The sequence below is a fragment of the Lutra lutra genome, chromosome 8, assembly GCF_902655055.1.
Source record: "Lutra lutra chromosome 8, mLutLut1.2, whole genome shotgun sequence".
Lineage (NCBI taxonomy): Eukaryota > Metazoa > Chordata > Mammalia > Carnivora > Mustelidae > Lutra > Lutra lutra.
In genome coordinates this window covers 16,465,423-16,478,123 of record NC_062285.1, presented here as the reverse complement: position 1 = coordinate 16,478,123, position 12,701 = coordinate 16,465,423, and the positions used below count along the sequence as shown (strand labels likewise).

At 44.5% G+C, this 12,701-nt stretch overlaps 1 protein-coding gene across 3 annotated transcripts in view; it reads left to right on the top strand.

Annotated features, from left to right (window-relative positions):
• KIAA1217 (KIAA1217 ortholog) overlaps positions 1-12,701 on the top strand; it is a 750,245-nt gene that overhangs the window by 39,385 nt on the left and 698,159 nt on the right. For all 3 annotated transcript variants that reach the window (XM_047742845.1, XM_047742844.1, XM_047742846.1), the window contains exon 2: positions 4,548-4,623. The gene's annotated coding sequence lies outside the window, so the exon portion shown is untranslated. The remainder of the gene's footprint in view (positions 1-4,547; positions 4,624-12,701) is intronic.

Sequence of the window (12,701 nt, the reverse complement as noted above, 5' to 3'; positions counted from 1 at the left end):
AGCCCGGCTAGAACCTTGAGAATCGTCATTCTGAACTCTATATCTGACATATTACCAATGTCTGTATTGATTAGGTCCCTAGCCTTTGGTACTGCCTCTTGTTCTTTTTTTGTTGTGAATTTTTCCGCCTTGTCATTTTGTCCAGATAAGAGTTTATGAAGGAGCAAGTAAAATACTAAAAGGGTGGCAACAACCCCAGGAAAATATGCTTTAGCGAAATCAGAAGAGATCCCGAATTGTGAGGGGGGAGAAAGGGGAAAAAAGGGGTTCAGAAAGAAAGAAGAAAAAAAAAAAAGAAACTATTAAAAAAAAGAAAGCCGATAAAGAAAAAATATAAAAAGAGGAAAAAAATATATATATTAGATAAACTATTTAAAAAACATTAAAAAAAGAAAACGGTAAAAGTTAAAAAAAATTCAGCAGAAGAAGAGAAAAAGAAAAAAAAATTGAAAAAGAAAAAAAATTAAATTAACTGCAAGGCTAAAAAATCATGGGGAGAAAGCCATGAGTTCTGTGCTTTGCTTTCTTCTCCTCTGGAATTCCGCCGCTCTCCTTGGTAGGTGAACTTGGTCCTGGCTGGGTTTCCCGTTGATCTTCTGGGGGAGGGGCCCGTTGTAGTGATTCTCCAGCGTCTTTGCCCCAGGCGGAGTTGCACCGCCCTTACCCGGGGCCGCGCTGAGTCATCAGCTGGGGTTCGCTTTCGGGAGCTTTTGTTCCCTGAGCGCTTTCCGTAGAGTCCGGAGGACGGGAATGAAGATGGCGGCCTCCCGGTCTCCGGCCCGGAGGAGCCGAGAGCCCGGGGCCCCACTCCTCAGTGCGCCCTCAGAGAACAGCGCCCAAAGACTCCCGCCACCCTGGCCTCCGGCCACGCTCCGAGCTGACCGAGCCTGAGACCGGTTCAAGGCAACCCCGAGCTGAGAGTCACTCCTCGGCTCTGTCTCTGCAGCCGGCTTCCCCGTTCTAATACCGGTAAGCTCTGCGACACTCAGACACCCCCGATCCTTCTGCGATCCTGCGGGACCTGAGGCCGCGCTGACCCGGCCTGGGCTTCCAGTTAAGCCTCTGGAGCGATGTCCCTCAGCGGAACAGACTTTTAAAAGTCCTGATTTTGCTCCGTTGCTCCGCCGCTCGCCGGGAGCCGGCCCCTCCCCCCGCGGTCTATCTTCCCGTCGCTTTGGATTCACTTCTCCGCCAGTCCTACCTTGCAGAAAGTGGTTGATTTTCTGTTTCTGGAATTGCTGTTCTTCTTCTCTTCAATCTCCCGTTGGATTTGTAGGTGTTTACAATCTTTAGATAAGCTATTTAGCTGATCTCCCGCTACCCGAAGTAGTCTCAGCCTGCTACTTCTCCGCCATCTTGACTCCATTTTTTAGAGTTTTATAGGGAATCATACGGTCTGCATTCAGTTTTGTCTGGCTCCATTCACTTAGTGCAATTATTTTGGATTCATCCATGTTGTTGCATATATAGTTAATTTGTTTTTATTACTGACTAATATTCAATTATATGGATAGGCCACAATTTATTTATCTATTCCCCCCATTTTTATAAGATTTTATTTATTTGAGAGAGAGTGTGTGCATGAATGGAGGCAGGGGGAAGGGCAGAGGGAGAGGGAGAAGCAGACTCCCTGCTGAGTAGGGAGCTTGATGAGGGCCTTGATCTCAGGACCCAGGATCATGACCTGAGCTGAAGGTAGACACTTAACCAACTGAGCCCCTCAGGTGCCCCATCCATTCTGTTTTTGTTGTATATTTGTGTTGTCTCAATTTTTAGGCTGTTAAAAACAAAGCCATTCACAGAAGCCTTTGGATGAACATGTATTTCTTTTATCTTTTAGCATATCGAGCAGTAGAATGGCTGGGTGTGTGATTGGTGTGCATTTAAATTTTAAGAAAGTGTCCAACTGTTTTCCAAAGTAGTTGTACCATTTTACACTACAGCTAGCAGTGTATGAGGGTTTCTTCAGGGTATCTTTCTAGGAACAGAAGTCCTTAATTTTAAGATGGCTGAATGTATTGATAATTTCTTTCATTACCTCTTCTTGTTACTTAAGAATTTCCTTCCATCCTGAGACCATAATGATATTCTCCTATATGTTTAAGTTTTTTAGGTTTTCACTTTTGAATTCAAGTCTTTAATCCCTTGGTGTGGTGAGTGTGCTGTGATGTGGAATCCAATTTTGTTTTTCCCACGTGGATAATGAGTTGTCTTGGCGTCATATATTAAACTTGTATCCTTTCTCTTGTGATCTTCAATGCCACCTCTGCCCTACTTCACATTTTCATGTGTAAGAGGCTCAGAGGGTCATCTCTGTTCTGTTTCATTTGTCTGTCCGTAAGTTAGTGCCACACTATGGTGATCAGTCACTACAGTTTTATTATTGTAAGTCCTAAGATCTGAGAGTGCAAATTCTTTTACCTTTTCTGTCTTCAAGTGCTGTTCTTGGTTTTTTGCTCTTCCATATACAGTCTGGAATTGACTTTCCAAGTTCTGTTGAAAAAAAAAAAAAACATGTCTGAGATTTTGATTGAATTGCATTTAATTCAAAGCTCAATTTGAGAAGAAACAAAATGTCTAAAAAATTGAGTATATTATTCTGACCCACAGGCATGACATTTCTTTCTCTCTGAGTCCTTAGTGTCTTTCAAAAGAGTTGTATTTTTTTTTCCATGCATGTTTTGCACACATTTGTTAGGTTTATTCCAAAATTGTGTATATTGAAGAAAGACAGTCTCTTTTAAATTCTACCAGTGCTTCACATTTTAATAAGAATTTAGTCTCTTGCTTTTCAAATTTCCCTACCATTATTCACTCTGTCAGTGCACACACAGATTTACACTTCCATGAAATTAATCTGAAAGTTAACACACAAATAAACAAATCTTTTGGAATAACACGCCCTTTTTTTCAATAAATGTATGTTTTGCATTCTGTTTCAGTTACTATATTATATTAATTAAAGTTATATTTGTTAGACTATATCATTTTTCTCATAACTATGAATGTATTTATTTAATTATCTCTTGGCAGTTAACCCGTTTTGATGTCTACCAGTAGTTATTTTCTATTAAATGCCTTCATTTTTTTTTTTTAACTTAAATTAACCTCTTGGTGAGCTGGAATGTATCATCAGTCAGTTTTTGTAAAAAACTTATTGGGAGGTAAATTTATCAGCTTTTTTCATCTGCTAGCTGATTTTTTTTTTTTATAACATTCTTCATTTGCGGGTGTAGTTACTTAACAGATGTTGTCCTAACATATGGATAGCACATAGATACTTATAAAAATACTAAATCATAAACTTTTCTCCTCCATGTGCTGTAAATGGCCTTATTGTCTGGCATTTATTATTATAGAAAAGATAATGGAAAAGAAACTGTAGTCGATTTTTCCCCTCAGTTTGGTTGATTTTAGGACACCTTAAAAATATTCCTGAAGTTTTAAGTTTTTAATGAGGCTATGTCATAATATTTATTTCTGTTCATTAAGTTTCTCTGGAAGATGTTAAACTATCAAGTTCTGATTGTCAAGTTTGCCTTTTTAGGTCTGGAATATTTTATCTAATCCTTCCTTCTATTATTGCTTCTCATCCATTTATTCTTTTACGGGTGGGTTTCCTATCTAAGATTTGCCCTTCAAGTATGCCATTCCCTTTGTGCATTTTTTTTTACAACTATTCATTTGGCCTTTATTCTGGGAGTGCTTCTCAAGTTTATTCTCTATGATATGAATTGATTTTATGTATACCTACTGATTTTATTTCAGTTACTACATATTTCATTTTGCTATGCTTGTATCTTATTTCAAGTAGTTCTTATTTAATACATTCTTTTAACCTATTGGGCTCAAAAAGCAGATACTCTTAAAAATATTTTTCTGTTTCTTAAAGTCTGTGTGAGCGAGAGGATGAGGAGGAGGCAACAGAGGGTTTTTCTTTAAGTCATATACTTTTCTTTTTCTTTTTTTTTTTTTGGGTAAGAGAAATTTACAGATAGGTAATTGATTAATTTAGTACATACTTACTGAACACCTACTACATCCCAGGCACAGTTTCAGGCACTGGTGATAGAGCACACACACAGACACACATGCACACACCCACATCCCCACTTTCATGGAGGTTGTAGTCTGTTGGGGAGACACAGGCAATCAGCAAACAAAACGTTTATACATCAGTGGAGAGATGTGACCTAGAGAAAAATAAGGTGAAGAAATGAGAGAGAAAGTGTTGCGTGGGGGTACATTTGGGCAGCTTTCATAATGGTAAAGGTAAAGATTTTTAGGGGAGAGGATTCCAGGTGGAAAAAACTGCTAGTCCAAAACCCTGCAACAGGACCATGCCTGGTATATATGAGGACTGACAAGAATGCCCAGGTGACTTGAGTTGAACCAGTGAGGGGCCCAGTAGCAGGACGTGATGTCAGGAAGGCAACAGGGACCAGATCGCACAAGGCTTCTTGGCTTTGACTTCTGGCTTCATGAGATGGGCATGCAGCAGAGGATTTGAGAACAGAGGTGTGACATGACCTTTTTTTTTTTAACAGGATCACTCTGGCTTCTTGGTTGGACACTGAGTGCACAGGCCGGAAAACCAGCTGAGAAGCTGTTGCAGTGGCCCAGGTAAGGGATGCTGGTGACTCGGGCCAGGGGGTAGTGGCAGAGAAGTGCCAGCTCTAGATTGATTTTTTACATAGTTTGAAGCAGAGCTGATGTGATTGGCTGAAGCTCCGGATGTCAGGTGGAAGAGAGAGAATTCAGGCAGGGTAAGTTCAAGTTCAAGAATATTTGCTTGAGAAGTGAAACGGAGTTGTCACCTTGCAGAAGACAAGAGAGAGGATCAGATTTGGGAAGAGGAGGACTTCTGTTTTACATGTCGTAGGTTTGAGCTGCCTCTTGGATATTGACATGCAGACTATTGGACTCGCCAGTGTGAGGTTTAGGGGAGAGGTTCGTCCAGGGAAATGACCTGAGAGTTACTGGTGGGTGAATGGTCTTTAAAACCGTAATTCCAGATGACACTAAAGGGGGAGCTGTAGATAAATAACTATGCTGATATTTCCGCCTGTAATTCACTTTTGAGTTTGACTTGTTGATCATTACTTATCTCTGCAGCTGTCCTGGGAGATTGGCTTTAGGGCTTCTCCGGCATTTGTGAGCATGTTGGGTTGTTCTGTGAACATAGAAGTTCCACGTGGGTCTGTGTGGGAGCAGATAAAGAGTGGGAAGTTTGTCCTCCCCTCTTTGCTGCTGAGTGCAGAGATTTTCTTCTAGACCTAAATTCTACGTGTAGGTTGAGATGAAAAACATCTGTCGTACCTGGGATAAAAAAGACATCCGCAAATCCTGGTTCGTTCTGCTGGCTGTGGGCTGCCCACTCCTTCAGTCTGGTTGCTTAGCACGCTGGCCAGCCCCAGCTGTTGCTCTTCAGCTGGACCGTGAGGGTGAGCACCGCCCTCAGGCGTGTACCCCCAGACAAGGCATTTGTCCAGTGGTGGACGTACATGCCCCTCGAGTCATTCCTGGGATTGATAAAAGGCTTTTGGAAAAACGAAATCCCCTTTCCACTGGAATTACTTAATGATTACAGTCCCGAAATTGACAGTTGTTACTCCCTTGCTACCCAGAGGGAGCGTGTTTATAGCAGGAGAGAATACAGCTTTCATAAAGAGGACAAGCGAGGTGAGAGATGGGAGAGAAAACGTGTCCTAACAATATTGTTTAAAGATCCTGCTCTGAGCCGTTGGAGGGCTTCGTGTTTGCTTGTTTCCTTCCTTCCTTCCTCTGCTTGTCCTCTCCTCCCTTCCTGTCCTTTCCTCCTTGCCTCTCTTCCTTCCTTCCTTCCTTCCTTCTTTCTGGAATATGCTTTTTGGAATTGGCTTTCTGTACATTTGCAATTGGAATAGTTCTGATTTCATGCCCGTTGCAGTCCTTCAGGCAATCCTCAGGCACAGGTGTAGGAAATAAAGGTCTTACAAATGGTTCATTGAACAAAAGAGGCACGTCCAGATGCTCCACTAAACTCTTTTTTCTGTATCTCAGAGATGCCGTCACTAAGTCGCGTCTGGGTGGGTTTCTCTGCGGGCACATGGGCTGGGCGTGTAGAGCCAGCTCCGGTCAGCTAGAACTGCCAGCCAAGACCGGAGTGGGAGTCCGTGGCGATGGGTTCGTAGAAGTCCTTTCCTCCCTGTTTTCATTTTTGTGGAGGAGACAGGTATTAAATAGATGTAATTTAAATAATAAAGCAGAGAAGGGGACAGGGTGCTCAGGCTCAGTTATGGATAGGAAGGGCCACTCCGGAGAGAGGTCTCTGAAGATCGTAAGAGCAAAGTAAGCGTGTGAACATGTGGTCATCTGAGGGGATGCGGTCCAAACAGAGGAAATAGGGCCCCGAGAGGGAATGAGCTTGTGTAAGCAGCTGCAGGAAGTCTGGTGGTGGTGGTGGGGTGGCAGGGGCGGGGGAACCATGGTGAAGGAGGGGAAGAATGGCAGTCAGAGGTGTAAAGGGACCTGGTTCTGTCCAGCCTCAGGGTGTGAAGGTAAGAATCTGGGATGTTCTGAAGAGAGGACCTTCATGTGGGTAAAATTAGGGAGGGCTGTTGGAAGGAGGTGGCAGGGCCAAGAATGCTGGCCTAAGCTCTTCCCATCTAGGCCCCTTTTTGCTTCAATGCAGCCTTGGGGGTTGGGGAGGAGGGGCGTGAACAGGGTCTACAGGCCACAGCAGGATTTTGGTATTTGTCCAAGAGCAGTGAGGAGCCATGGAAGGGTTTTAAGCCGTAACAGGGAATGGTTGGATCTTCATATCAGTATAGTACTTGGAATCAGAGGAAGGGAGCATTATATAGTAGAAATCTCTGGTATTCCCCCCACCCTGAAAATATATTTAAGATTGCCAACAACAAAAATAAAATTCCCTCTAATCCACACCTTTCCCCACCTCCTCAGAAAAAAAGAAACCAGACCACTTCTGAGTATAATGAGGAGCCTTAGGTTGGCACTTTTTTTTTTTTAAGAGTTACTTATTTTTTTGAAGGGGGAGGGAAAGGGGAAGAGAGTGTCCCAAGCGGACTCCACGCTGAGCATGGAGCCCTGACGTGGGGCTCGATCTCACAACCCTGAGTCCAACCCAAGACCCGGCATTCAACCCACCGCACCACCCAGGCAGCCCTGGACTGGCTTTGAACAGGGAGGTGATGTGATTCGATTTATACTTTAAAACCATCACTAATCACTAATCACTAATGTTAGGGGCTGACACTGTGGTCCAGGGGAGAGGCCATGGTGACAGGGAGTCACAGAAAGCGGGAGACAAAGCTGATGGGATTTGCTGATGAAGTAGCCCTGGTGTTTGAGCAGGGGACAGTCTCGTATTGCCTGAGGGAGTCATTGTGCCTCCTTATGGATACGGGGAAGTCCGAGGGGCACGTTTCCAGAGAGGCTGTAGAAGAGTTGTATTTGAGTGCCCTTTGTGCTCACGTACTATGGCTGTGCGGAGCTGGTCCGGATGTCCGGCTGGAAGGGCGTGTCTGCTGTGAAGATTTGTCTGGAGCTCTCGGGAGAGGCTGGAGAAGGAGATACTTGAAGAAGTCAGCGGCCTGCAGGTGGATGTAAGACAGTCCGATGGGATGCAAGGTGCTGGGGTATGAGCTTGGGGAAGTTGGAAACCTGAGCTCCTGAAAGAAGAGGCTTCTAGACTTGAGAAGGACTGCCACAAAACTGGACACTAGGGCTGTGTGGCGCCCTGGGGACCAGGCACATGAGTGTTTCAGGAGAAGGGGGATTTGTATAAAATACTGTTGAATGTCCAGGTATAATCAGTGGGACATGAGTCATTGGACTTGCCTTTATCATCATACAACATCAAGGCCAAGTTTTGAGAGACATGGAAGACACTCCAGCCAGAGACTTGTTGTCGACCGAGCACAGAAGGGGCAGTCCCTCCTCTGTGCCAACCACTAGCAGGATGTCCAGAAGCTGCCGGAACCCAGTCCTGCCTCTGGAGCAGTGTTATAAGTAATGAGTTGACTTATCTGGTATAAAATCCAAAATGGCACCCCTCATGCTGTGGTGGGGAAAAACACAGGATGCTGGGAGTTTCAGTAAGAGTGAGATTATTTTATTACTTCTGTGTAATTAATGTTTGAATGTGACCTGCCCAGGAAACGTGAATGCTAAGTTCGGTACCAAACTGAAGCTGCTACACACACCCCTAACCGCTCTGCGGGCTCCAGGCGACAGATGAACTTTGCAAAAATCAGGGCATGTTTATGGTAGTTCTTAGCACGGTCTGTTGGCAATCCCTCCAACATCTATTTCCACGATTAGCTCAGATTTATTGTTTCTTTTGCAAATCACCACATGATATGTGCTAAAGTCAGTCTGGGGCATTTAAATGGATTTGACATGTGATGGTTTGGAAAGTTTGGGGGGCATCTTATTAGGACATTTCAGTGGAATAAATTAATAGCCACTTGAACTATTTTGAAGACAGCACAATTCCATTCACTCTTAGGGAGGAAGGATCTAAGGAATAGAGGTAACAAGGGTGATTATGATATAAACAGTTGTAGTTGTAGAGCGCACACCCAGCTACGTGGAGAGAAATGACCAGGACTTACCTCACGAGCACTGCACAACACATTTTTATATTTTGGAGTTCTCATATTTGAGGCTTATATCTGGTTTATGAGCCAACTAATCTCTGGAAAGTAGCCGCTACTGAGCTGTCCAGTGCTGTCAGCCTGTTTACAAATTGCATTTTTATTTATTTTTATTTTTTTAAAGATTTTGTTTATGTTACAGAGAGAGACACAGCAAGAGAGGGAACACAAGCAGGGGGAGTGGGAGAGGGAGAAGCAGGCTTCCCGCCGAGCAGGGAGCCCCATGCAGGGCTTGATCCCAGGACATTGGGATCACACCCTGAGCCGAAGGCAGATGCTTAACAACTGAACCCCCCAGGTGCTCCTACAAATTGCATTTTTAAAGACTGGTACTGAGAGAATAGAACCAGTAAAACCTGAACCTTCTCATAGTTAGACCAGTTTTCTTGAACAGCTTTCATTGGGCCGATGTCTGAATATTTGGTTAATATGACCCTGTTTTTGATGTGTCCTTTCTAATCTTCAGAAGAAATTTAAATGTCTCTGGGAACACAGTTAAGGGAGTAATTAACTTTTGCTGGCAGGGGTCAGGAAAGACTTCAGAAAACATGTAACATCTGAGACAAGGCTGGAAGAATGGATAGTTTTCTGATAGAAAAATGGAAGAAAGCACCCCACGCAGAGGGGAAGCAGAAGCAAAGGCGAGACCGTATGGAAGGGCCCAAAGGCGCTTGGATCCAGGCCAATCCCAATGAGCGAATGAATACTTTGGAATGAAGGACTTTAAAGACAGGAGCAGACCTTTGTGGTGTTCACGGTTTCTGGTTAGCAAGTACGTGAGCTGCTAGGTGGCCTGCTGTCTCTGGGGCAGGATTGATTGCCGCTTCCTACTGTGGCACTCTCCTGCTGCTTTGACATTTGCATGAATTCAGCAGAGGATGCAAACTGGTGTGACTCAGAACTAAGGATTGATTTTCAGTCCCAGGAAGGTTTGTAGGTGACCTTTGGAGCCAGCAGAACTGGGTGATTTCCCCGAGAACACACTGGAATGAATGAGGTTAAGGAGGTACCAGGGGTAGGTGCCTAGGGTCTGACTTCCAAAGACCAGGCTTTCCTTGATAGCTGTTAACCCAAGTGGGGGTCCTACCCAGGTGTCTCATGAAGGCTGTCAGGGGAGGGGTGGGGATAACCAGTTCCTCCAGTTTCGGTGCTGGGAAGTATGTGGGAGACGCCATCATGGACATGAATATGAGTATGGGTATGCTAAGACTGGAGACTTTCCCATCGAGATCAGAATACCCTTGTATTAGTCAGGGTTCTCCAGAGACAGAGAATCAATACATGTGTGTGTATGTGTGTTTGTGTGTATATAGAGAGAGGGCGATTTTAAGGAATTGGCTCATGTGATTGCTGAGACTGGCAAATCCAAAATCTGCAGGTCAGACAGAAGACTCAGGACAGAGCTCATACTGCAGTTCTTACTGAAGGCTGTCATCTGTTGAAGTTCCATCTTGTTTGGGGGAGGTCAGTCTTTGTTTCTTTAAGCTCTTCAACTGATTGGATGAGGCCCACCTATGTTATGGAGGGTAATCTGCTTTACTCAATGTTCGCTGTTTTCATTATTAATATTTGGGTGCTTGGGTGGTGCATTTTGTTGAGCATCTGACTCTTGATTTTGGCTCGGGTCATGATCTCAGGGTCGTGGGATCAAGCCCTGAGTTGGGCTCTGTGCTTAGCAAGAAATCTGCTTGTCCCTCTACCCCCCCTCCACCCTTCTTCCCCGCTCTCTCTCTCTCAAGTAAATACATAAAGTCTTTAAAAATAAAATTTAAAAAATACCAGTATCCAAAAAACACCCTCACAGAAACATTCAAAATAACGTTCGACAAAATATCTGGGCACCATTAACCATCACAACCTCTAACAACTGATATAGAATGAGGGCACTCTGTTAGAACTCAGTATCCATCTATCATCTTTTTGCCAACAGCAGGGATTCTTTATTATTTTGTCCAAGTTGCTGTGTCCCCAGTATGAATAGTATTCCCTGGCACATACTAAATGCTTAAGAAGTGTTATATAAATGAATGAATAGTAGAATAAACACTTGATTTCAATTATTTGGAAACATAGAACCTGACGGTTCCTTCCATCCTGCCCACAATGTGCTAACATAATACGACTGCATGGAGCTGCTCTATACGTCCGGCTTGAGCCTGGGCACCTTCCCCGACATAAGTTAGGCATCTGTGGAAATTGATTGTAACTTTTTTCATGTTGCTGATTACCATACAGACACTGGGACTAGACTTCCTACATCATGGTTTGGCAGGTCCCAAGGAGCAGCTCTGCACCCATTGAGAAACCCCAGTGAACAGTGTGGAATTTCAGTGATTTTAGGTGTGTATCTTGTAGCGCTTTGAAACACAAACCAGCAGAGCTGGTAAGTGACGGCTGCTTGTAACTGTACCTGGCCCGCAGATCGTGGGAAGCCTTGGAACACAAGATGGGCAAATGGGGAATCTCTCGTAGAGCCCACGGTGAAATGAGTGGTAAGTTGCAGCCAGTGTGTGGATGGTTAAGCCCAGGGAGAGCGCGCTGGCAAGAGGAAGTTCGTCAGGCAGTGAGTGCCAATGCGAAGGGCAGTGAATAAAAACATCTGCTTCTGATTTTGTCTACAAGTGAATGAAGAGAAGCCTGACGCATGCTTGTATTTCTCTTGTGGTTCCGATTTTCCCATTATTTTGCACCCTTTGCCAACAGTGATATTATTCTAAGGACTGCACTCAACAGTCACACACCCTGTTCCCTGCCCTCCATTTACCTATATCCCAGATGGGTGTTTGGGGCCAAGGTGTGTGTTCACCTTTTCTACCTGGTGTGGCTACATTATCTGTATGGGTCAGAATTTGAGTGAGAACTTCTGTGGGCAAACAGAGGAACTGGGGTATGGACTAGAGGACCGTTGTCTGCCAGCTGCAGTGGGGAAGGAGTCTGAAGATGGCTTTGGAAGGATGAAACAGAGTGCCAAAGAATATTTGTTTGGTTGGAGTGGAGGAAAGGGAAAGGCAATCGGTACAGCAGGAAAGCTGGCAGTAGGCCTCGAAGCCACCAGAGGAAGCCACTTAGGAAGAAGCTAAGATTCTAGGGTCCAGAGGACCGTTCTGACTCATAAGAATATCTCTTTTGAAGGGCACCTTATAGTGTGTAGCACTCAGCTCATAGGAATGTGATCTGATCCAAATATTTGGTGAGAAAAAGACCTCTTGTGTCTCTGCAGACGAAACTAGCAAGAAACAAGGGGGGTGGCTGAGGGGATGGCAGTAGCTAGAGTTTTGTCTTGAGGAATAAAAGAGAGAAGAAGGCCATGAAGGTGTTGTGGGAAGCACTGGCATTTTATTTCTTTCAGAATTTGGATGAGGATAGTGATGCATCTTTTATTTTCTGGTCACCTGACCCTGGGCGACACGGGTGGTCCTCAGGGGTTTTATGAGGTGAGCAGCGTGGTGGGTTAAGACTGTGGTCTTCAGGCAACGAAGAAGGGTTCAGGAAAATATACTACCAACACAAATGCAGATCGACATCTTGGGTGAGGCCAGAACATGTCAGGATGGGCCAACTACGGAGACCATGGTAGTGGAGATAATGATGGATGCAAATTCCTTGTTAAGAAAGAATCAAAACTGGACCCGAAGGGGAGAGTCACATATTGTGAGGAAAATGATGAAGATGAGCATCAAGGCGATACAAAGGTTCAGAAGATACCAGGGTCAGAAGTGGGTTCCTTCAGAACCACAATCTGGAACTGTCTGGCTCCTTTGCAAAAGGTCCACCTTTCTCCTGAGCACCAGGGCTATTTCAGTAATAGGCATTGGGGAAAAAATCCCCATGCCTCCACTGTCCTATGCTCAGATTCCCTGGGCCCCCAGTCTAACCAAGTCTAGGTTGGTTTTGTTATGAGAACCAAGAGCCGGAAGCTACCATCGTGTTGCACACTTTAATTCTCCAGGAAGCCCCATTAATCAGGACCTGCCCATTTGGGATGAATTCCACTGGAAACCCCAAGTCCTGTTAGCCAGTTCCTCCAGGCTGCACATCCGA